Source organism: Ceratotherium simum, chromosome 5 (assembly GCF_057802395.1).
Source record: "Ceratotherium simum simum isolate JZ-2026a chromosome 5, ASM5780239v1, whole genome shotgun sequence".
Taxonomy (NCBI): Eukaryota; Metazoa; Chordata; class Mammalia; order Perissodactyla; family Rhinocerotidae; genus Ceratotherium; species Ceratotherium simum.
In genome coordinates this window covers 39687006-39713422 of record NC_141904.1, presented here as the reverse complement: position 1 = coordinate 39713422, position 26417 = coordinate 39687006, and the positions used below count along the sequence as shown (strand labels likewise).

Genomic DNA, 26417 nt, shown 5'->3' with positions numbered 1-26417 from the left:
TGCTCCACCCCTGCACATTTCCAAGAAAGGTCTGTTTTCAGGACTAGCCCTTGGCTGGGTCCTGGGAGAAAGAGCTCTGAGCCCTTGGGATATTCTGCTTGATGCAAGTGTTGTTGTATGCCTGAGGCCTTGGGTCATGGGATACTAATGCTATCAATGTGATTTATGGTGAATGCCTGGTTTTCTATGCTTGAGGCCTTGGTATTCACTGAGTAGCTGGGGTCAGTCATGCAGGAGCTGCATCCTGAACTCCAATAAAAACCCTAGACACCAAGGCTCTGGCAAGTTTCCCTGGTTGGCAAAACTTTGCAAGTATTGTCATACATTGTTGCTGGGAGAATTAAGCCTATCCATGTAATCCCACTGGGAGAAGACAACTGGAAGATTGTTCCTGGTTTCTCCTGGACTTTACTCCATGTACGTACGTTTCCCTTTGCTGATTTTAATATGCACTGTAATAAACTGCAACCATGAGTATAACAGCTTTTCTGAGTGCTCTGAATCATTCTAGTGAATTGTTAAGCCTGAGGATGGTTTTGGGGATGCTGGACACACCTATATTTTCATTTTCATTTCTAAAATTTAAAATTTTCCTTTATTTCTTAATTCTTAATTTTTAATTCTGTATTTCTTATACAATATTCTGTACCACTTTTTATCTTTTATTGATTTCACTTTCATATTATGTACTTTTACCTGATAGGCTTTTTATTGTTTTTTCTAAAGTTTTATTTATATTATTTTTGATATTAGGTTTACATATTGTTTTTTAATTCTCTTCTCATTATTTTAATTTTCTATTTTATTTTAATTTATAGCTTGTTTCTTATTAATCTCTACTCTCTGGTTCTTATTTTTTGTACTTGTTCTCCCTTTCATTTTACCTGTAGTTTACAATACTTAGAACGTGTTTTCATACTGAATAGCAAGAAAATCCAGGCTGCAAATGTGGCTTTGAGAAAACAAGACAAAGTCACATGAAGGGCTCTGGAGACTTTCCTTCTTATTGATTGTCCTTGAAGCCACACTTCTGTTTCCGTTTTGTGTTCAACTTTTCTTTTTAAAATTGTTTTTCAAAATTTCTTATCGTGAAAAATTTGTGAGACTACTGTTTGATAGGACCTAAAAACATTCCAGATGGAATCTTTAGAGCAAATTGAGAAGATACAGCCTCCATGAAACAAATCAAGTTAGGTTTCTGTGAAAGTGAAGACATGTGATTTCAAAAATTAAAAAAAAAAAAAAGAACTCAAAAGAAAGCCTAAATGGATAAAATGGAAAACTGAGTTATTGACCTAAAAACAGATTGCTTCTCAAACTGAGTCTGGATACGCTTTTGGTGTTCCACGAGTATTTTTACCTTAAGAGGGAAATAATTATTGCTCAAGATTGAGAAATACTATCTGAAAATATAAAGCCAAACAGCAAAAAGATGGAACATAGATGAATATTAAAAGACTTGGAGGACAAATAGAGAAGAGCTAGTGTCTGTGAAAACAGACATACAGCAGGAGAGAACAATAACTGAGGAACGGAAATGAAAAAAGAAAGAGGAGGAAGAGGAGGAGGAGGAAATGGGGAAGAAGAGGAGAGGATGTTGCTGCTAAGCTGAAGGAAGACTTAGTTTTTTCAGATAAAAGAGCCCACCAGGTGCCTAACAGGAAATGTGCCAAAGTCATGTTCAGAATACTTAATGCATCTTTAGAAAGTAACAAAGATGGAAAATTACTGAAAGGACTTGGTAAAGAAATAAAAAGCAAACCTAAAAAAATAGAAAGAAGAAATTAGCAAATACAAAACACCAAATCAATGAAGCAAAAGACACAAAAAGGATCAATAAAGCCAGAATATGTTCTTTTAAGAAGACAAAAATAAAATGTTGGCAGTCTAATTAAGAAAGAAATTTGAAAAGAATAGATACAAACTACAAGGAACAAAAACAATGAACTAAATACAGACCAAAGTAAATTATAAATGAGAATAGATAAATGTGTACAACATATAGAAAATTCAAAATTGTATCTATGGCTTACTTTTCATGCCCATAATATATTTCTATTGGATAGTGCCAGAGAAGCAGTTGTTATACCTAGAAAACACAAGGAAAATCATGAGTATATGTGTGTGTGTGTGTGTATATAAATATGACAATTCTATATCATGAAATTTGCATACAAATTATATTCTAATTTCTTTACAAGAAATGTGAAAGGGCATTCTTCAAGCTGCAGTAGAGGATGCTCATTAACATTGTAAAAACATATGCATGTGTAAAACTCACTGAAAATGGTAAATATATAGTTAAAGTTAGATTTGCTAGTATTGTAATGGTAGTGCATAATTTACTTACAGCTGTAGTTTGAAAGTTAAAAAACAAACGTAGTAAAATAACTATAGCTATGATAGTTTGTTATTGGGTACTCATTGCCTTATTTTGCTTTGTTTCTCTTTCCCCGTGCCAGGTGAACATTTTAAATTAAAGTTGTCCCGGGGGAGCTTCAGTCTCACCCCTAGGTTCTGGGATTTTCACAATGGTATCTTATCTATGGATAGTTGCTAGTTGGTCTTCTTGTGAGGACTGAAGTCGCTATCTTGATGACCTCACTTGAAAATTTTCATTCTTTATTCTTTTTCAATATTACTGAATGATTTTGCCATTTATAAATACAATGAAAACTTTTTTCTCATTTGACTTATTAATCTCACGGCTATATTAATAGAGTACCGAATATTTTACTATCTATTCATTAATGGAAGGAAAGTACTATTGGATTTTGTTGCTATTTTAAAGAACAATTTTGCACCAATATTTATAAGTTTGGTTGGTTTGGTTTCTACATTGCTATGTTTTATTCTATCTTTTACAGATTGGTATTTATATTAAGTTGGTTTTAGAAAATATTTTGGAAATGTTTCTTCCTTTTTTATACTGTGGAAAAATTTTAATTGTTTGCATTGTCTTTTTCTTTAAGGGTTGAATGTATTTAAATTCCTAAATTCTCTGTGCCTACTAAATTTTGGCAGTAGGTCCTAAATTTTTTTCATGGTAAATAATAAGATGGACATCTATGTACTTACTACTCAGATTAAGACATAGAATGTTATTATACTTTAGAAACCTCATATATGTCCCTCCCTAATTTTATCCTACTATCTCTCTCAAGTTAACAATTTATTAAATTTTATGTTAATCGTCCCCTTGTTTTCTTTATGATTCTAATACATGTGTTTGTATCCTTTAGCTAAATATTGCTCAGTTTTTGCCTGTTTTTGTACTTTATATACGTGGAATGAAACCGAATATATTCTTCTATGATGTGCATTTACTTACTGTAACTTTTTAAGTGTCATCTGTACTGATGTGTGCAGCTGTAGCTCATTTATTTTCGAGTATACCACACTTGTTAATCCATTTTGCTCTTGATAGATATTTGGGTGATTTCCAGTTTTTCTTTCTGCCTTGAACATTCTTGTACATATCTCTCAATGCATGTTTTTAAGAACTTTAATAGTATAAATAGCTGGTAGTGCAATTGTGTTGCAAGATATATGTATGTCAAAAGGGAAATATCAATAGTTTTTTGTAAATGCATATATAATTTACACTTTTCAGCAATACATGGGAATTGCCATTGCTCCATATCCTCGCCAGCATTTGCTATCATGATACTTTAAATTTTTTTTCCAATGAGATAGAGTGAAATTGTATCTTGTTGTGGTTTTAATTTACATTTTCTCAAGAACTAATGAAGTTGAAACTTTTTTTTTTATCATATATTTATTGGCTACTTGGATTTCCTCATCTGTTCACATCTTTTGCACGTTTTTCCTTGAGTTGTCTGATGTTTTTCTTACAGTTTTCCTAATCGTGATACTATACTATTCCTTTATCAATTTTTGGTTTTGCAAATATATTCTGCCTTTTTTATTATTGTGGGAGGATGTCATTGAGAAAATTTGATCCCCAGTTGACCCAAATGTTGGACCCAGGCAATTGGAGGCTCCTCACCCCTCCTCTGTTTTTGGAATGCACATTCCACCCACCATTCCCACACTAGGAGCTGTTCCAGGGACACAGCTTTGAGAGTAAATGTGTTGTTAGGACCACTTGGACTGAATACGTGACTGAACCCCAGTTAAGGCCTCTATATAAACTTTTAAGATTCTGGCGGGCGGATGTGAAGATCTACTCATCTTGCAGCCACCCAAGACAAGCCTTGTAAGTAAGTTCCCTTGCTTGTTAAACCTGCCGCCTCTTACTTCAGTCTTCATTACCCTCTGTGTATGGGGGCCAGTTTGCGAACCAACAATTAAATAGAAATTCTGATTTTTAATGTAGTTAGTGTTATCATTTTTTTCATTGTGGTTTACTCTTTTTTATATCTTAAATCCTTTTCTACCCAGAGACCTATATAATTTTAACATATTTTTCTTTCATATTCATATATTTAAGCCACTTGGATTTGTGTTTTTGAGTAAGTTACGTGATTAGAATCTATTTTCTAATTTTTATCTACATATCTAATTATCCCAACGCCATTGTTAAGTAATCAATCATTTTTCCATTGATCAGAAATGCTCACAGGATAATAATGGAAGCTTCCATATATGTGAGAGTGTATGGGCTCTTAATTCTCTTCTCTTGTTTATCTGTTATTTTGTTCTATTTGCCCACTTTTGTACTTTCAGCATATTGTCTTAATTATTATAGCTTTAAAGTCTGTCTTGATATTTAATAGAACGAGCCTTCCTCCTTGTTCTTCTGCAGAATGCCGTGACTCATCTTGCTCTTTGTTTTTGCTTATAAATTTTACAATAGCTTATTGAGTCCTTGGGGTTGGCGTAGGGGACCCTTTGGGATTTTGATTAGAATTGTATCAACTCCATTAGCCAGTTTGGAGAATGGACATCTTTATGGCACTGACTTTTCTTTTCCAGAAACAAAGTATATCTCACTGTTTATTTAGTTCTTTTGAATGACTTTCATTAAAGTTTTATACTTTTCTCTGAAAATTATCTAAACAATTTTAACAGTATTTCCCCTAAGTACATCATATTTTTGATGTATTTGTAAATGTTTTAAAATTACATTTTCTAATTGTTAATGGAATATAAAATGTGATATTGTTTTCATAGGTAACCAATCTTGCTAAAATCTGTTGTTTATTCTAAGGACTTATTTGAGTTTGAGTTTTTCACATAGACAACTCATCTCAGCTGCAATAGCGTCAGTATTGTGTCTTCTCTTCTGATCATTACTTGTTTCTTTTTTTTTTTCTTTTTTTTTTTCCCTTGACCCGGACTAGGACTTTGAGTAAAATACTGAGTAGAAGGGATGATGGCAGTTATTCTTACCTTGTTCCTAATCCTAGAACTAATCCTAACCCTAATCCTTATTCATAATCAAAATGTTTTTGACATTTCAGCATAAAATAAGATATGTGCTCTATTTTTAAAGAAATGTATGGTGTGTTAGTTTGCTAGGGCTGCCATAACAAAATAGTACAGACTGGGTGGCTTAAACAACAGAAATTTATTTTCTCTTGGTTAGAAGTCCGAGATCAAGGCGTCAGCAGGGTTGCTTTCTGCTGAGGCCTCTCTTCTTGTCTTGCAGATGGCTGCCTTCTCACTGTGTCCTCACCTGGTCTTTCTCTGTGGGCATACATTCCTGGTGTTTCCTTTCATGTGCAAATTTCATCTTTTTATAAGGACACCAGGCAGATTGGATTAGGCCCACTCTAATAGTTTCATTTTAATTTAATCACCTCATTAAAGGCCCTATCTCCTAGTCACATTCTGAGGTACTAGGGGGTACTGACCTCAATATAAATTTTTAGGGACACAATTCAGCCCAGAACATATGGTTTCTTTTTTTATTCTGGTTTTTCAAAAAAATTTTACGTCATGAATATATGTTTAATTTCAGAAATGCTTTTCCTGCATCTGTTAAAATGGTGTATATTTTCTTTTTTTAAATACATTACACCAGTAAATTTCTACTTTTCATACTTTATTCTTTTCTAAAGTAGGCTTTATGTCTATTCCACATGTTTTGGTATGTAGTATTTGAATTATATTATGCATCTAAACATTTTCTAATTTTGATATTAATTTCTTTAAGCCTTTGTTTATTTAGAAATGTTTAATTTCAAAAAATATGTATTTTTTTCTCATTACCCTTTTAAAAATTGTTTTCTACTTTAATTGTTTGGTGATCATAGAACACATCGGTTCCAATGCTGTATATTTTCACCAAGATTTGTCTTGTGGTATAAAGCGTAGTCAATTATTGTAAACTATGTGTATGAAAACAATGTGTAGTATCCAGTTTTTTATATCTATTTGATCAATCTTATTAACATTGTGGTTCAAATTGTCTGCTTATTTAAAGTTTTTTTATTTGGTTTCCTTAATCTGTTATTTACTGAGAACCTTATGTTAAAAATCTCCCATTATGACAGTTAATTTGTTAGTTTCTCCTAGTGGAGATGTTAATTTTTACTTTATATATATATACATATATATATATTTATTTATAAATGGTCAGCTCATTACTGAAAATTTTATTGAACATTTTTTTATCGATGTTTTAATAGTTTTGTTTACTTTATATATTTTGAGTCTATGTCATCAGGTAAAGTTTACTTTGACTAGCTAAATAAATAATATAATATATCTATAAAAATAGAGAGGACAAAAATTAATTAAATTTATATTTAGCTATTTTCCATATAAATATGTTAAAAATTACGTTTCATCTTTTAATTCTCAGTTAAATTAAAATTTTATTTACAAAACTAACTTCATATATATTGTTCAAATATTCAAATCCACAATAATACTAAAACAGGATTAAGTCTTCTATGTAAAATAACAGTGTATCAACCGATAAAATAAAAGTCATCAGTATTAAAATGATAAATTAACAGAACACCCTTGTAATTTTGGACATTAACACAAATCTCTGTCTTTGATAGGAAGGTAAAAAAGGCAATAAGGCTTACATAATTTTTTTAAAGAGGTGAATGCACACATAATACAAACACAAAATTCTGCTCTCCACTGACAAAATCTGTTTTTTCCATTTGTTCATAGGACATTCATAAAAAATGGGTTATGAACTAAAGAACAAAGAAAACCTCAATTAATTATAAAATCCAGAAATTGCATGGGAACAGTATAATGCAGACCTTACCACGATGAGCAAAGTATAGCAAAATATGGGGAAATCCTATGATCAAATATACATTTTCTATAAATTATTAGAAAGGGGCTAAGAACTTGGACATGTAAGCAATGCACTCATAAATAGTATTTTTTCCGCTATGTAATAAAAAATTCAATTAAATAATATTAAGAAAATAATGGTAATGTCAAAATGAAATAGCAAACCTTTTAGAATGAAGTCAGAGTTGTATTTCCATGATTCTGCATGTTCACTTACAGCCCTTAATGTTCAAGCACAAATAGTGGTGTTCTTCAGTCACCGTCATTAGGCATTTAGCCCATAATTATATACACTGATCTTGCTTTGTCCTCTGCATCTCCTTCGTCTTCTCCGTGCTGAATAGAAAGTAGATATGATTTGGGACTGTGGCGGCAGTGAGGTGGATATAACCACAGTAGTTCTCCTGGAGGGCTAAGGTGGGACAACTGGGGTAAAGCCCTGGGGGCATCTGAGAGTCAGCAAAGGACCAGAACTCCTCCTCACCAAAGTCACCCCCTCAATCCAAAATTAGTTAGCTGAAATATTTATGGCCTCAGTTAAAAGTTTGTTCAAAAACAAAATCATTTCCTTTTTTGTCCTCAGCCACAGGAAGAATTTCATGTACAGTACCATTTTATTACCTCATATTTTTAGATTTAAATTTCCTACTCACAATACCCTCTGTGACACTTGGACATCAGCTATGTTGGTTTTGTCCGTGTTTGCAGAGCAGATAAGGCACGTTCTCTTTGATTTAGCACAGCTGTGTGGCAGCAAGCTCTTCCAGAGTGAAGTAAGAAAATAAACTATCCATAAAACTAAAAAAAAACCCATATTAAAGTTACGGGATTTTCTGTGGGTTGCTTGTGGAGTGAGAGATCATCTAGTTACAGAGATTACCGGGGAAATGTTGTCTTTTTCAAAAAAGGCCCTCTTATCTGTGTAGGATGAAAGATATAAAATCTGTTGCCTTATACTTGGAAAAATAAAAACATAGTCACAATTCAACAGAGAAAATCTGAAACTGAAAAAGGATTTGCAACTCTACCATTTTAAAAACGTTTTATTGGATGTCTACATATATACAGAAAAATGTATGTATGCATCATAAGTGTACAGTTTATCACAAATTTTCACAAAATGAACACACTCATGCAGCTGGCACCCAGTTCAAGAAGCAGAATATTGCCAGCACCCCAGGAACCCCTCTTGTGCTTTCTTCCAGGCAATACCCCTAACAGCACAGATTAGTGTTGGCTGTTTTTGTATTGTCTGTAAATTGAACCATGCCACACATACTGTTTTTGTGGTTTTTCTTTCACAACATTTTGTTTGTAAGAATTATTAGTATTGTTGCATATGGTTGTAGATCTCCCATTTTCATTGCTGTATAATATTCCATTGTGTAATTATATCACAATTATTAACAGTTGTTTGGCATTCGGGTAGTTACTAGTTTCGGGTTATTGAGAATAGGGCTTTTATGAACGTTTTGTACTTGTCTTCTAATTCATGTATTATGCATTTTGGTTAGGAATAGAACTAGGACTGAAATTGCTGGTCATAGATATGCATTTGTTCAGTTTTAAAATCTAAGTGACAAAGAGTTTTTCAAAATTGTTTTCTCTATTAAAACTCTAATGGTATCTGAGAATTCCAGTTGTTTAACATCATTGCAAAAATTTGATTTTCTCGAACTTTTTTTATTTTAGCCATTCTAGTGTTGTGTGTGTGTGTGTCTATGGTGGTATCTCTCTGTGATTTTAATTTCCATTTCCTTTATAACTAACGAAATTCAGCAGCTTTTTATATGGTTCTTGGTTGTTTGCATATTTTCTTTCCATAAATGTCTAAATCTCTGCCTATTTTTGTATTAGGTTATCTTTTTTTTACAGAGTTCTTTATTTTGGATATTTGGAGTTGTTTGCTGTGTGTATACGTTGCAAGGCTCTCTCTCTCTCTTCCATTGTGGGTTGTTTTTTTAATCTCTTACTGGGGAAATTTTGACAAACAGAGGTTTATACTTTTAGTAAAGTTAGTGTTCTTATGGTTAGTGTTTTCATTGTTCTGTTTAAGAAATCCATTCTCAAGGTCAGGAAGATATTCTTTTATGTTTTTTCTAAAAGTTTTTTTTATATGGACTTTCATACTTAGATCTGTATTCAATCTGATTTTTTGTGTGTGTAGGTAAGGTGTGAGAAGAAGTGCAAATAGTATTCTTTGTTTCATACAGATGTTCAAGTGTTCCAGCACTATTTATAGAAGGGCCCACACTGGAGTGTCATCTCTAACATAAATTGGGTGACTATATATATTTGGGCCTCTTTATGGACTCTGATTTTAGTTCTATTTGTCAAATTTTTATTCTTGTGTCAATACTATGCCGTCCTAATTACTATAGCTTCATAATATGTCATGATATGTTTGTTAGTCTTTAATACTGTTGGATATACTTCACTTTTTGCATTTCTCTCTAAACTTTAGAAACTGTGTCAATTGGTACAAAAAACCATGCTTAGAATTTGATTGAGTTTGCATTGAATTTTTAGACCAGTTTAAGGGACATTTGCAATATTTGTAATGTTGAGCCTCTCAATCCATAAATATAGCATATTACTCCATTTATATTGGTCTTCTTTAAATTCTCTCAATAATGTTTTGTAGTTTTGATATAGAGATTGTCCAAATTTTTACTAAACCGTATTTGATAGTTTTGGGACTATTTTAAATGATATCAAAATTTGAAATTTGTTATAGGTATAGAGTAAAACAATTTATTTTTTTATGAAGACCTTGTATCTAGTAATTGTAATAGTTGTTTGTAGATTCTTTTAGATGTTTTAGGTGGATTATTATGTCATCTGTGAATAGTGACGGTTTATTTTTATTGTGTATTCCTTATGCTTTCTTCTTGCCTTGTTACAATGCTAACGCTTCCAACAGTTTGAACAGAAGCGGTGATATGAGCATCCTCCTTGCCTTGTTTCCAGTCTCAGGTAGGAAGTTTTAATGTTTCACCACTGAATATGATGCTTGCTATAACAAACTTCCTGTTGCTCCGCATTCTCACCAGCAATTGGTATTGTCATTTTTTTTTTGGATTTCAGCCATTTTAATAGATGTGTGCTGATATGCTGGTATTGCCATTGTGCTTTTAATTTGCATTCTCCTAATGACACGTTATGTTGAGTATCATTTCGTGTGCTTATTGGCCATCTATATATCTTCTTTGGTGAGACGGGTGATAATATTCTTTCTTCGGTTCTTTGTTTTGTTATTATTGAGTTTTTAAAGTACTTTATATGTTCTGGGTACACATTTTTTTATTAGATATATGTTTTGAAAATATTTTTTCCCAATCTGTAGGTTCTCTTTTCATTTTCCTAACTATATTTCAAAGAGCAAAAGTTTTTAGTTTTGATGAAGTTCAATTAATCAGTTTTTTTCTTTTATGAATTGTGCTTTTAGTATCATATCTTAGAAGTCTTTGCCTAAGTTAAGGTCACAAAGACTTTGTCCACTGTTTTTTTCTAGAACTTGATAGTTTTAGCTCTTAAATTTTAGGTCTATATCCATTTTGAGTTAACTTTTGTGTATGGTGTGAGTTATGTGTCAAGCTTCTAATTTTTTGGTTTTTTTGCAGATATGCAGTTGTTCCAGCACCATTTACTCTGACAAAATTACTCTTTCTTCACTGAATTGCCATTGCAACTTTGCAATAATTAGTGGTCCATATATGTATGTGTCTATTTCTAGACTTTCTGTTTCATTTCATTGACAATTTATCTGTATTTATGCCTATGCCATGTTGTTTCAACTACTGTAGCTTAGTAATTATTCTTGAAATCAGGTAGTGTTACTCTCCCAACTTTGTTCATCTTTTTCAAAATATTTTGGCTATTCTACGTTAATTGCATTTCCAAGTTAAATTTAGAATCAATTTGTCAGTTTTTATTTAAAAAAAAAAAGCCTACTGACATTTTGATTGGGATTGTGTTGAATCTATAGGTCAACTTGGGAAAAATTGAAATCTTAACAGTATTGAATCTTCAAATTCATTAACAAGATATTCTCTCCATTTATTAGGTTTCCTTTAATTTCATTCAGCAATATTTTGTAATTTTTAGTGTATAGGTATTGCACATCTTTTATCAGATTTTCCCTGAGTGTTTCATAGTTTTGATGTCATTATAGGTTATATGTTTAACAAATTAAATTTCTGACTATTCATTGCTAGTAGATAGTAACACAATTAATTTTTGTATATTGATCTTATATCCTGCAATCCTGCAGTCCTTTGTGACTGGTTCTTTCAATTAGCATAATGTTTTCAGGGTTCATCTATGTTGTATCATGCATCAGTACATCATTTTTTTTATTTCTGAATAATATTCTATTGTAAAGATATACAACATTTTATTTCTATATTCATTGGTTGATGCGCTTGGGTTGTTTCCACTTTTTGGCTATCATGAATAATGCTGCTATGAACATTCATGTACAAGTTTTTGTGTGGACATATGTTTTAATTTCTTTTGGGTGTATTGCTGAATCATATGGTAACTCTGTGTTTAACCATTTGAAAAACTGCCAGACTGTTTTCCAACAGACTGTTTCCACAACATTTTACATCTCTACCAAAAGTATATGACGGTTCCAACTTTTCCACATCTTACCAACATTTATCATTTGTCATTTTTGTTGTAGATATCCTAGTCAATGTGAAGTGGTATCTCATTGTGATTTTGATTTGCTTTTCCCTGGTGGCTAATGATGGTGAGCGTCTTTTCATGTGTTTATTGGCCATTTATATATCTTCTTTGAAAAAGAGTCTATTCAGATTCTTTTGCCTGTTTTTCAAATGGGTAATTATGGAGTTATAAGAATGTTTTTAATATATTCTAGATATAAATCCCTTATCAAATAATTCGAAAACATTTTCTCCCTTTCTGTGGTTGTCTTTTCACGTTCCAGAACTTTAAAGCACAAAGTTCCAATTTTAATGATATTCAGTTTACATATTTTTTCTTTTGTTGCTTGTGCTTTTTGTGTCACATTTATGAAATCATTGCATAAACTAAGGTCATGAAGATTTATGCCTATATTTTCTATTGATTTAATTTTAATGTTGAACTCAACTTTCATTTCTTGAATCAATATAACTTGGTCATAAAGTATTATTCTTTTACCATATGGTTTGATTTGAATTTCAAAAATTTGTTTATAATTTTTGTTTCCATGTCCATGGGGGATAGTAGTTGGTAGTTTTCTTTTATTGTAACATCTCTGGTTTTGATACCATGGTAATGCTGGCCTCATTAAATGCATTGGGAAATATTTTCTTCTGTTTAGTTTTCTGGAAGAGTTTGAGGAAAATTGGTACTATTTCTTCATTAAACATTTTGTAGGATTTAAAATGAAACCATGGGTCCGGGAGTTTTCTCTGTGGGAAGATTTTTAACTACAAATTCAATTTCTTTGATATAAGGCTATTCACGTCACCTGTTTCATCTTGAGTGGGCTTTGGTACTATGTGTCTTTTAAGGAATTTGTTCATTTCATCTAAATTATTGAATTTATTGGCATAAAATTTCATATAATATTCCGTTATTATCTTTTTAATATCTTTAGGATCTGTAGTGATATCATTTCTCTCATTCCTGATATTGGTAATTTGTGTCTTCTCTCTTTTATTTCTGATCAGTCTGGTTAGATATTTATCAATTTTATTGATCTCAAAGAGCTAGCTTTTGATTTTACCTCATTTATCTCTGGTAACATTCTTTTCTCTGAAGTCTACTTTGATATTAATATAGCTATTCTCACTTTCTTTTGATTAGTGTTAACATAACATATACTTCCCATTCTAATTTTCACCCATTTATGTCTTTATATTTAATGTCTTTCTTTGTAACAGTATATTATTAGATATTCATTTTTTTAAATTATTTTTTATTGAGATATAATTGACATATAACATTATATTAGTTTCAGGTGTATAACACAACGATTATATATATATATATTATATATATATATATATTTAGAAAGGATCACCACAATAAGTCTAGTTAGCATGCATCACCACAAATAGTTACACATTTTTTTTCTTGTGATGAGAACTTTTAACAGCTACTCTCTTAGTAACTTTCAAATATTCAATACAGTATTATTAACTAAGTCTTGGTTTTTCATCCAATCTGATAATCTCTGGCTTTTAATTGGATATTTAGATCATTTGCATTTAATGTGGTTATTGATATGGTTAAGTTTAAAACTATCATCCTGCTCTTTTTTTTTTGTCCCATCTTCTTTTTGTTTCCCTTTTTCCTTTTTTCCCCTTCTCTTGGATCAATTGACTATATTTTATGGTTCCATTTTATCTCACTTGATTGATTACTTACATTTTGCATTATTTTATTGATTGCTTTAGGTTCATAATATACCTCTTTTAACTTCACAGTCTGTCTTCAAGTGATGTTGTATCACTTCACATATTGTACAAAAAGCTTACAGGAGTATACTTCCATTTTTCCTTTCTTGGCCATTATGTTATTGTTGTCATATATGTTACTTGTACATGTGTTACAAACTCCACAATATATTATTACTTTTGTTTATACAATCAATTTTATTTTAAAGAGATTTAAATAATGAGAAAATATTATTTGGTGACCAGAGTTACCATCTCTGGTGCTCTTCATTCCTTTCTGCCAACTCATATTTTCATCAGGAGAACTTACTTTAACATTTCTTGTGACATAGGTCTGCTCATGATAAATTCTTTCAGTTTTTGTATATCCAAAGTAAATCTTATTTCATCTTCATTTTTGAAACATTTCCGTTGGGTATTGAGTTCTACTTTGAAAAGTTTTTTCCCTTTTATTACTCTAATTACAATGTTTCCTTTTCTTTTCACTTGCATTATTTCTGTATCAGTTTTCTATTGGTGTCATAATAAATACCATAAATTCTGGGCTTTAAACAACACAAATGTTTTATTTTATGGTTCTGTCAGTCAGTCATAAGTCTGGTATGGGTCTCATTGAGCTAAAATCAAGGTGTCAACAAATTGCATTGTTTTCTGGAGGCTCTAGGAAAGAGTTTCCTGCTCATTTGGTTGTTTGTAGAATTAAGTTTGTTGTGGTAGTGGGATCAAGGTTACTGTTTTCTTACTGGCTCTAAACTGAGAGCTGTTCTCTTAGCTTCCAGAAGTCACCACATTGCTTGGTTTGTGGGCTCCTTCCTCCATCTTCAAAGCTAGCAATGGCAGGTAAAATCTTCACTTCACATCTCTGGTTACAGTCAGGAAAGTTTCTCTGATTTTAAGAATTTATTTGATTAGATTGGTCCCACTTGGATAAACCAGAGTAATCTTCTTATCTCAAGGTCCAAATCTTAATCACATCTGCAAAGTCTCTTTCATCATTGTAAAGGAATATATTCATAGGGTTAGGCGACAAGGGCAGGGAAATCTTTGGGGAGCTATTATTCTTCCTTCCAGTTCCCAGCAAGAAATCTACTGTCGTTCTTATCTTTGTTCCTCTATGTATAATGTGTCTTTTTGTTCTAAAGTGATAAAGATAAAGATTTTCTCTTTACCACTGGTTCTCAGCAATTTGATTATGATGTGCTTTGGTATAGTTTCTTCATGTTTCTTGTGCTTGGAGTTTATTGAGTATCTTGGATCTTTAATTTTCTTTGGAAAAAAACCAGTTGTTATTTCTTCAAGTAGTTTTTTGTTTCCTCTATCCTTCCTTCTATGTATATCATAATGCTTGAAGTGGCCACAGAAATTACTGAAGTCATTTTGTTTTTTTGATGTTTTATCTCTCTGTTGTTTCCTTTTGGATAGATTCTTTTGATATCTCTTAGACTTCACTAATCTTTTTTTTTTTCCTGCAATATCTAATCTGCCATTAAACTCCTCCAGAGTATTTTTTCATCTCACTGGTTTTACTTTTCATCTCTAGAGGCTTGATTTAGATTTTTTTATATTTTTCATGTATCTTCTTACCTTTTGAACATCTGGAATTCAGTTATAATTGTTTTTATGTACTTGTCTGCTATTTCTAATATCTTCGTCAGTTCTAGATCAGTTGTGATTGGTTGATTTTTCTTCTCATTATAAGGAGGAGATATTTTCCTGTTTCTTTGCACGCCTGGTAATCCTAGGATAGATATGAGTCATTCTGAATTTTACCTTGTTGCGTACTGGAAATTTTTATATTTTGTGTAAATATTCTTAAGTTTTGTCTTGGGATATAGTTATCTTACTTAGAAACAGTTTGATCTTTTTGTTTTTTGTTTTTTATGACTTTTTGAGTGGGACCAGAGCAGCATTTAGTTTTAGAGATAATTGTTCCCCACCACCGAGGCAAGACCCTTTTGAGTACTCTATCTACTGCTTTGTGAATTATGAACTTTTCCAGTATATAATTGCAGACTATTCTCAGCCATGGGCGGGAGCCTGGTTCTCCTCCAGTCCTCTCTGATGGTTCTTCCCCCGCCTCTGGTAGTTTCCTCATATGCATGTGCTGATCTCTACTGAATAGGTGGCAGGGATCCTCACAAGACTTCCAAGTCCTCTCTGTGCAGCTCTCTTTCCATGACTCTGCCCTGCAAACTCTAGTTGCCTTGATATCCCTAGAATATCAGGTCCATCTCTGCAACTCAGGAGTCTGCTGGGCTCCACCTGGATTCCCCCTATACCATGGACTGGAAACATCCTTGAGGTAGGAAACTGGGGCAATTGCAGGGCTCAACTAATATGTTTCCCATCTTTCAAGGGTCACTCTTTTATGTTGCCTAAAAAGTGTCTTGAAAACTATTGTTTTATTTGTCTATTTATTTTAAATTTTTGGCTATTTCAGGAAGCAGTCTTTATTACTCCATTAATCCTACTAATTTTTAAAATAACCATTGTCCACACTTATCATTTATAGAGCTCTTTGATCTGTTTCCAGTTGGCATATCTACCCATTTATCCATCTATCTATTTTTATGAAATGGAATAAAACTTTATGTTTTAAATGTAATGTAGGTACAATATGAAGGCATGATTGACTTGCTGGTCCCATGTTTAAAGTAGTTAGACTATCAGAGGTTGAATATTTCAAAGATGGAGGGAGAGTCAATGATCTTTCAAGAATTCTAATGAAGTCCATAGAATGGTTTCCTATTATAGAAGTAATATCTCTTTCAGCATCATGGTTATAACATCCATTATTGGCTTTATCGGAATATCTCAGGTCCAGAATTGACATCTTTTTAAATGTCTTAAAATGTAGCAAATGCATTCCAGTGTGCTTGCTGTGCTTGATGCCCAGGAGGTGTAGTGATTGATAAGTTGCAGTTCCTGCCCTCAAGTAGCCTAAATTTAGAATAGGGGATCAAAGTAGAAAAACGACTTTACTACATAGTAAAGTAAGATAAGGACTATTGCAGAGTACTCAAGTATTGCTATGGAGGCTCGAAGGAAGGCACTTGGATGTATTTGCTTTGAGTTATACGAGTAACAGCTTGGAAGAGCTGCTCTTTGAGTTGGGTCTTGAAGAATCATGGCTAAGAGCTTCAGTTCTGGACTTGTTCTACCCCTGTCCAAATCCCAATTCTGAGACTCAATGATCATAAGTGGTTTAATTGGCTCAGTCTCATATCCAGGCTCATCTTTAGAGGCTCATCTTTAGGTTATTCTTGTTGGAATTGATTGCTTTTCTGGTATAAATAGATTGTAAACATGGCCACAATTCTTTGTAGCTCCTCCCATCAAGAAGCAGAGTCTGCTTCCTTAACCCTTGAATCTGGGCTGGCCATGTGATTTGCTTTGACTAAAAGAATTTGGTGAAAATGGCAGTGTACTAGTTCCATGCCTAGACTTCAAGAAGTCTTGGGGTTTCCACTGCTGTTATTGGAGACAAGTGAACAAGCCTGGACTATCCTGCTGGAGAATGAGAGTCTGTGCAGAGAGAGGATCCAGTCCTCCCAACCACCCAACCCAATCCCAGACATGTCAGCCTACCAAGCCAACCTTGGCTGATGTAAAGAATTTCCAAATATTTCTACCCTTTTATTTATGAGTAGTGACTGCATTCAAAAATTATTCTGTGTTCCTCAAAGTGTCTAGCTGTGTGTGAGGCACAAAGTTGATGGGCTTATGTGAGTGGTTCTCATTAAGACTGTGAGGCATGTGAAAGCTATTCAATCGTGAGTCAGAAAACCTGGTTATTGCACTAATGAATGGGAGGATTTAGAGCAAGACATTTGGCTTCTAGGGCTTTAGCTCCCTCACCATAAAATGAAGGAGTACAGCTGGGTCTCCAGGGTCCCATCCGGTCTGATGTGCTCTAATTCCAGCACCTCCTACTGTGTTGAGTCATTTTCCAGGTCAACTGGGTGCTAGAGCCAGTAGCAATTCTCTGATATAACAGAGAATAATTTCTATCTTCAAATTTATATTATTTTATTTAGTTTTGATTATGCTATTTACTCATAAAACCAGTAATTTGCCGGATTTCATAAAATAGATTATTCAGATATGAAAAAAATCATCATATTCCCATAATTCACATTTAGAAATAAACAATGTTAACACTGTTAACAGTCTGTACTTATTTATAATCATATATGTATTCAAAAATACGGTTGTGATGTACATATTGTCCCACCAATTGATTTTTCTGGGTCAGTATATGCACAGGTCTGTATGCTAAATGGCTGCACTGTACCCTATGGATGAACCACCCATCTATGGTTTCACATCTGGGCTATTGCCAATTTTTACTCTTACCAGCAATGTTAAAATAAACAGATCTGTATTCCTTAAATTTGGGAAATAAATATTTGAAAAGCAGGGCACCAAGAAAAGCTTTAGTGAGGACATTGTCCAAATGATGAAAAATAAATCTATATTTTTATATGCTTCATTGTGGAGTCATGTGTTAGCCACAGTTTCCTAAATTCATGTCTGAAGTGAGACACCAAAAAATTCTCAAGACAATGAGCATGTCTAGACCCCCTGCTGAATCTAACTAAAGTGAGGGTCTCCAGGGCAGTCTTTAGATGCACAGCTAGCAAAATCTTGCAAAGACAGCGTTTCTTTAGTATATTTGTTTATTGATCTAATTAGAAAAGTACAAGAGAACAAATCACTTTTAAAACCTTGTCCCCAGTAGCTGTAGATGATGAGAGGTCCCCAAACTCTAAAACGTATTTTGAGGTTAATAAAATGAGCATCTAGAGAAATAACCTCCTGGTTCATTTCCAGACAGGCAGCAGAATTTCTTTTTAGCCACAAAGAAGATTTAGAAGTTCATCAGAAATGATGTAAGCAGGAGCTATCCCTGAGGAGAAACCACAAAATCTAAACTTACACAGACTGAGTAGCACACTCGAGTCACAGATTTTTGCAAGTGGTCTCCTCCCACGTTCTGCAGATCTTTTACCTTCTTCTATTAACTTTTCTTGACTCCAAAAATATTGGAGTCATAAAGTTTTTAATACCTTGAGTCAGATCTAATTTAAAACTCATCTCTTTTCTTGCTTGTCTCTCTTACTAGAGTGTGAGGCCATTGAGGGCAAGATCCATGTGTTACTTTGCTTTGACTGCATCTGGCACACAGGAATAATGGTAATTGTTACTGTTTACTGTATATCAGGCATTGTGCTAAATTATTTGCGTATGCGGCAGGTTAATTAGGTAGGCTATTTTTCTTCCTGTAGTTTCCCTCCTTTGTTGGTTATCAATGGATAACAAGCTTTTGTGTTCTCTGCTGGGCAGAAAGCAGATGTTGTAGATATCATTAGCCCTTCCTAACGATTATGACTGGACAGCTTGTGCTTGGTGTCCTGGATGGTGAGGTAAGAGAGTAGAGTGATTATGGGGGCAGAGAGAGGAGAAGAGAGAGTTATAGCCCGCATCACCACCCCACAACTATTGAAGGTAAGTTAGAGGTCCGAGTTCCTGGAATGTAGGATGTTTAGTTTTAAAACCATGAAAGTCTTTGACAAACTTAGATGGTTGGCCACCCTAGGTGGAGTGACCGTGATCTCAGAGAAGGCAAGGCCTTTAGTGGGAGAGCCTGTGATGCTCACCTGGAGGAAGAGGATAACTCCAGGTACAAGTGCTCCTAAATTTGCCAAAGATTCTCTTGCCCCAAGCGCTACCCAGAAATAATGGAGAAAGTGAACCTGAAGACATCATTGAGTCTGTGACAACTAGGATCTCAGCAGGAACCGGTGTAGAAGATTAGAGACTGCCGGATGTCTTAGTGTCATGAAATATTCATTGAGCTCCTGTGCCAGGTACTGTGTGATGAATTGGGGATACAGGGATGGCTAACAAGTCGCTGCCTTTGAAAGACTGAGGAATACAAAATAAAATTTACTTACCGTACGGTAAAAGCTGTGAAAACAAAAGAGAGACGCTCCTAGAGCATATTCAATAAGAAAAATGGGCACTGGGATGCTGTCCTAGATGTGATGATGTCATTGGGTGGATGATCAGTCACCACCTCTGCAAGCTAATGTGTGAGGGAGTAAAGGAAGCAAGGGTACATTTAAGACTTCCTCAAGGAGCTTGCAACTTAATGGGGTTTATACTACACATACGCATCAATGACTTCGGGCAATTCCAAGGCAGCAGATCCAGCGCAAATTGATGTAATAAGACAAGAACCAAAGTCCCCAGGGGCCCCAGACAGAACCGTTGGAATGAAGTGGAATGACTGTGTCTCCATAGAGTGAAGTTTTGAATCCAGGGGTCATACGTGGATAGAAAGAGATTGGAAAGTAAGGTGAAAATTGAGTAAATTTTCAAACTTTAAAAGTGCAAGTAAGTTAATGGGCAATTTTCATATGGTATAGCAGGCCCCCTTCTCCAGGGTGTACTTGGACAGAAGAGACAATATTTGGAGGAAGGGTTGTAGGGGGATGAGACTGACTTTATTATTTCCTGTCAAAAGCATAATTTGGGCAACCACGCTGAGGGCTCTTGAAATTATGTTCCAAAATTCAGGCAATATCTTCGCTCTTTCTCACCGGACCTGTTTCCTTCAAATTTTGCTTGGAAAGGGTGGCTCCAGGTCTTACTCCCTTGCTTCAGTCAGAATCACTATTCTTTGTTATATTTCATAGGTTTTAATAAATTTTACTGAGGTTCTAAGTAAGATGTTTGAAATCTACTAAAAATGAAATCCACCATGCTGGACAATGACTATATGGTCCTTGAGGGCAGAAATAGCTTTTGGTCACCATCTGTGCCTAGCACAGAGACTGTCCTAGGAGAGATGCACAGTTACTGTCCTAGGAGTGAATTGGGCAAGCCTAGGCACATCGAACTCTGTGAGAAGTCAGACAGATAGAAAGACACAGGTTTTGCATCAATCCCTTTAAAAACACTGGTCACGCTTTTCAAAATGTTTAATAAAGTAGAGTGGTACGGTCCTCAGTCAGACAGAGAGCTCTTCATAAACAAGGCTGCCACTTATAAATGCATTTCTTCCTCATGAATTACCAGCCGAGATGGGCTTCCTGCAGGGCAGCTCTCAGGATCTGAGAGGGACTAACAGTTGTGTCAAGAGAGCTCTTCCTCTAATAACAAGCTATTTTAATCATGTTGTATTTGTTCAAAGAAAATATGTTGAGACTCACTGAATTGAATCATATAAAAACTCCCTACAAACCTTAGAATTACAGCCTTCTCTTCCCTTTCCCGAAATTCTCCCTCAAAACTAAACAAATCAACAGTGCATATGTATAATAGTTTAGGGATATAAAAGTAAAAATATGTAACGACCACTCCCCTGGGATGCCCTCATGTAACCGCCCTGGGCAGAGTGCGTTGCTCCCACCTCTGAGTTCTCATTCTGTGGTCATAACTCTAAGATGCACTTCTCACACTATAGGTGGTTGTTTGGTTAGCTCTGCCTCCCACACTAGCCTGTGGGTTCCTCCAGGGCAAGAGGAGGGTGGAAATGTGTAATAATTACCTGTGGTGTTAAGCAGTTTCCTATGTTGTCTCATTTAACTTAATCCATTCAAGTGCCTGAAGAGGTCACCATTACCCATAACCACTCTCCAGCTCAAAGTTGTTCAGGAGTTTGAGCAAGACAAACAAACTGAGTGTCTAGACAGGTGGGAGGAATCGCCTCTATACAGCACAGCAGAAACCAAGGAGAGAGCTACAAGGAGGAGCTGCCTTCAGCGGAGCCCTGCTCAGAAGAGAGGTTTAGTGAGGTGAGGTTCACGCAGGGTCTGAAAGAACATAATCAGGCAGGCCACACCTCTGCCTGGAGTTTACTGACTACTGGGTCTGATGTTCTCAGCAGATTCCTTCCAGAATTCAATATGCAGCACAAACTTGCAAAGAAAAGGCAGCAACATGGGATGTTTGGGTTTAGGCCCATTGAATTTCACTATAAATCTCTGATTCTGGTGAAAAACCATCTAAAAATGTGGCCTAACCTTTACCTTTCTAGTAAGTCAGTCCGTTGCTGTTTGCCGTGCTAAAACTCCATATAGTCTCTGAACCACATAGTTAAATATACACACACACACACACTCATGTATATACATATATATATATGTATACACATATAAATGTAGAGAATATGATTTATTCATACCCATAATATTCTTTTGCTTCACTATGTCATTAAGATCATTTGCTTCTAAAATAAAAAAGCACTAAGTATCTGTTTGAATGGTTTTCATAGATTTTGAAAATCTCATTTAGGGGATATTTTAAAATGCGCCCAATCATGTAACTGCATCCACAATTACCGCTTTCCCTGCTTGATTCCAAGTTGAACCTTTGTGTTCCTATGTATGTTCTTCTGTAATTTTTTAAATTATATTTGGGCTCCACAATTCAGTTATCTAGTTGTTTAAAATCTTATAAATAGAAAACAACTTAAAATAAAAACCAAGCATGAAGCTCCTGGCGCTACAAACCGCTCTTTCGGGCTTTGTCTGAAGAAGTGACAGAGATTTGTGGCTGAAGCTCTAGAACAGGATTTCTTAACCCAGAACTACAGCCTTTGAGATATTATGCTCTCTTCTCTTCACCGTCCGCATCATCACCCTTCTGCCTCACTGATGTCCAAGAAGCTTCCCCTAACGTATTCATAATACCTGGCGTAGTCCCAAGATTATAGTAAATTCTTAATACGTGTCAGCTCCTCTACATATAGTAACTCCAATGTATGTATTTCATACATTCAATTCATTAGTCTATAGATCTTCCCACTTTCCTACTTTAACAAAGAGAGATTTGGAGTGAAAATATTAACTTTTTTCTTTATAAAATTTTATTAATTTTACTTGGAAATTTAAGTATAAAAATATACCTATATACCTAAACTTTTTGTTATATTTTGCATATTTTAAAATAGAAGACATAAAACACGGCTAATAGAATGAAAGTCCTCTTTGTACCCCCTCAGCCCTATGCCCCCGTATATGATATGCCTGTCATACACCAAATTCCAATGGGTTATCAGTTTTGACCTACTAATCTAGATCCATTTAGCTATTCTTACATTGGGGCCATAATGTTTTTTTTTCTTTATTGTGAAATTTTTGTTGTACATTATTGTTTGTCGGTCACCATATAAATGCATCCCTTCACACCTTGTGCTCACCACCCCCCCCCACCGCCCTTGCCCCTGGTAACCACCAAACAGTTCTATCTGTCCGTGTGTTGGTTTATCTTCCACATATGAGTGAAATCATGCAGTGTTTGCCTTTCTCTTTCTGGCTTATTTTGCTTAACGTAATACCCTCCAGGTCCATCTGTGTTGTTGCAAATGTGATGATTTTGTCTTTTTTATGGCTGAGCAGTATTCCATTGTATATAAATACCACATCTTTATCTACTCAGCAGTTGAAGGACACTTGGGTTGCTTCCATGTCTTGGCTATAGTGAATAATGCTGCAATGAACATAGGAGTGCATAAGCCTCTTTGGATTGTTGATTTCAGGTTCGTTGGGTAGATGCCCAGTAGTGGGATAGCTGGGTCTTAAGGTATTTCTATTTTTAATTTTTTGAGGAATCTCCATACTGGTTTCCATAGAGGCTGTGCCAGTTTGCATTCCCAGCAGCAGTGAATTAGGGTTCCTGTTTCTCCACAGTTTCTCCAGCATTTGTTGTTTTTTGTCTTGGTGATTATAGCCACTCTAATGGTGTAAGGTGATGTCTTAGTGTGGTTTTGATTTGTATTTCCCTGATGATTGGTGATGTTGAGCATCTTTTCATGTGCCAATTGGCTATCTGTATATCTTCTCTGGAGAAGTGTCTATTCATTTCCTCTGCCCATTTTTTGATCGGGTTGTTTGTTTTTTTGTTATTCAGTTGTGTGAGTTCTTTATATATTATAGAGATTAACCCCTTGTCAGATATATGGTTTGCAAGTATTTTTTCCCAGCTGGTGGGTTGTTTATTCATTTTGATCCTGGTTTCATTTGCCTTGTAGAAGTTCTTTAATCTGATGAAGTCCCACTTGTTTATTTTTTCTTTTGTTTCCCTTGTTTGAGTAGACATGGAATTCGAAAAGATCCCCTTATGGCCGATGACGAATAGTGTACTGCCTATATTTTCCTTCAGGAGTTTTATAGTTTCAGGTCTCATCTTCAGGTCTTTGATCCATTTTGAGTCAATTTTTGTGTATGGTGAAAGAAGATGGTCTACTTTCATTCTTTTGCAAGTGGCTGTCCAGTTTTCCCAGTGCCATTTATTAAAGAGACTTTCCTTTCTCCATTGTCCTTAGCTCCTTTGTTGAAGATTAGCTGTCCATAGATGTGGGCTTTAAATTTTGTTCCATTGATCTGTGTGTCTGTTTTTGTACCAGTAGCATGCTGTTTTGATTACTATCACTTTGTGGTATGTTTTGAAGTCAGGGATTGTGATACCTCTAGTTTGTTCTTTTTTCTCAGGATTGCTTTAGTTAGCCGGGGTCTTTTGTTGCCCCATATGAATTTTAGAATTCTTTGTTCTGTTTCATAATGTTTTAATTACTATACCTTTATTGTAGGTTTTGATATTTTGATATTGCTGCATTTTGTTACGTTTCTTAAACCTCAAGCTGCTATTCCTGGACACTTCTGTCTTATGACTTTTGGAATCAATGATATTGAATATATAGATGAATTTGGGGAGAATTTGTATCTTTACAATATTGAGTCATTTCATTGATGAACACAATACACCTTTCCATTTATTCATGTATCTCCATTTATCCTTTATCTCTTACAATATTACTGGACAATTTCTCCGTAAAGGTCGTATTAATATTTTATTAGAAATGTTCCCAATTATCTTATGCTTCTTGTTCTTATTGGGAAGAGGAACTTTAAAAAACTTACATTTGGTTATTGTTGGGTGATAGAAATGCAATTATTTTTGTGAATCGTCTTGCACGCAGAAACTAACTTATTGGTTCTTTTTTTTTTTTTTTTTTTAAATTTTTTGTTTATTGCAGTAACATTGGTTTATAACATTGTAAAAATTTCAGGTGTACATCATTGTACTTCTATTTCTGCATAGATTACATCATGTTCACCACCAAAATACTAATTACAACCCATCACCACACACATGTACCCAATTATCCCTTTCACCCTCCTCCCTCCCCCCTTCCCCTCTGGTAACCACCAATCCAATCTCTGTCCCTATGTGTTTGTTTATTGTTGTTATTATCTACTACTTACTGAAGGAAATCATACGGTATTTGACCTTCTCCCTCTGACTTATTTCACTTTGCATCATGCCCTCAATGTCCATCCATGTTGTCACAAATGGCTGGATTTCATCGTTTCTTATGGCTGAGTAGTATTCCATTGTGTATATATACCACAGCTTTTTTATCCATTCGTCCCTTGATGGGCACTTAGGTTGCTTCCAAGTCTTGGCTATTGTGAATAAGGCTGCAATGAACACAGGGGTGCATGTACCTTTGCAAATTGGTGTTTTCAAGTTCTTTGGATAAATACCCAACAGTGGAATAGCTGGATCATACGGTAGTTCTATCGTTGATTTTTTGAGGAATCTCCATACTGTTTTCCATAGTGGCTGCACAAGTTTGCACTCCCACCAGCAGTGTATGAGAGTTCCCTTCTCTCCACAACCTCTCCAACACATGTTGTTTCCTGTCTTGTTAATTATAGCCATTCTGACGGGCGTGAGGTGATATCTCATTGTAGTTTTGATTTGCATTTCCCTGATAGTTAGTGATTTTGAACATCTTTTCATGTGTCTGTTGGCCATCTGTATATCTTCTTTGGAGAAATGTCTGTTCAGGTCTTTTGCCCATTTTTAGTTGGGTTGGTAGTTTTTTGTTGTTGAGATGCATGAGTTCTTTATATATTTTGGAGATTAAGCCCTTATCAGATGTATGGTTTGCAAATATCTTCTCCCAATTGTTAGGTTGTCTTTTCGTTTTGTTGATGGTTTCCTTTGCTGTGCAGAAGCTTTTAGTTTGATGTAGTCCCATTTGTTTATTTTTTCTATTGTTTCTCTTGCCCGGTCAGATGTGGTGTTTGAAAAGATGTTGCTAAGACTGATGTCGAAGAGCGTACTGCCTATGTTTTCTTCTAGAACTTTCACAGTTTCAGGTCTTACATTCAAGTCTTTAATCCATTTGGAGTTAATTTTTGTGTATGGTGTAAGGTAAGAGTCTACTTTCATTTTTGCATATGGCTATCCAGTTTTCCCAACACCATTTGTTGAAGAGACTTTCTTTTCCCCATTGTATGTTCTTGGCTCCTTTGTCAAAGATTAGCTGTCCATAGATGTGTGGGTTTATTTCTGGGCTTTCGATTCTATTCCATTGATCTGTGTGTCTGTTTTTGTGCCAGTACCATGCTGTTTTGGTTACTATAGCTTTGTAGTATATTTTGAAATCAGGGAGTGTGATACCTCCAGCTTTGTTCTTTTTTCTCAGGATTCCTTTAGCTATTCGGGGTCTTTTGTTGTTCCATATGAATTTTAGGATTCTTTGTTCTATTTCTGTGAAAAATGTTGTTGGAACTTTGATAGGGATTGCATTGAATCTATAGATGGCTTTAGGAAGTATGGACATCTTAACTATGTTAATTCTTCCAATCCAAGAGCACGGAATATCTTTCCATTTCTTTGTGTCTTCTTCAATTTCTTTCAGAAATGTTTTATAGTTTTGGCTGTACAGATCTTTCACCTCTTTGGTTAAGTTTATTC

General features: G+C 34.6%; 1 long non-coding RNA gene across 1 annotated transcript in view; it reads left to right on the top strand.

The window, feature by feature from the left end:
- Positions 1-226: 226 nt before the first annotated feature.
- The window catches only part of LOC147917010 (uncharacterized), a 221848-nt gene continuing 195657 nt past the window's right edge, over positions 227-26417 (top strand). The window contains exon 1 of the long non-coding RNA XR_015552359.1: positions 227-417. This is a non-coding gene — a long non-coding RNA (uncharacterized LOC147917010). The remainder of the gene's footprint in view (positions 418-26417) is intronic.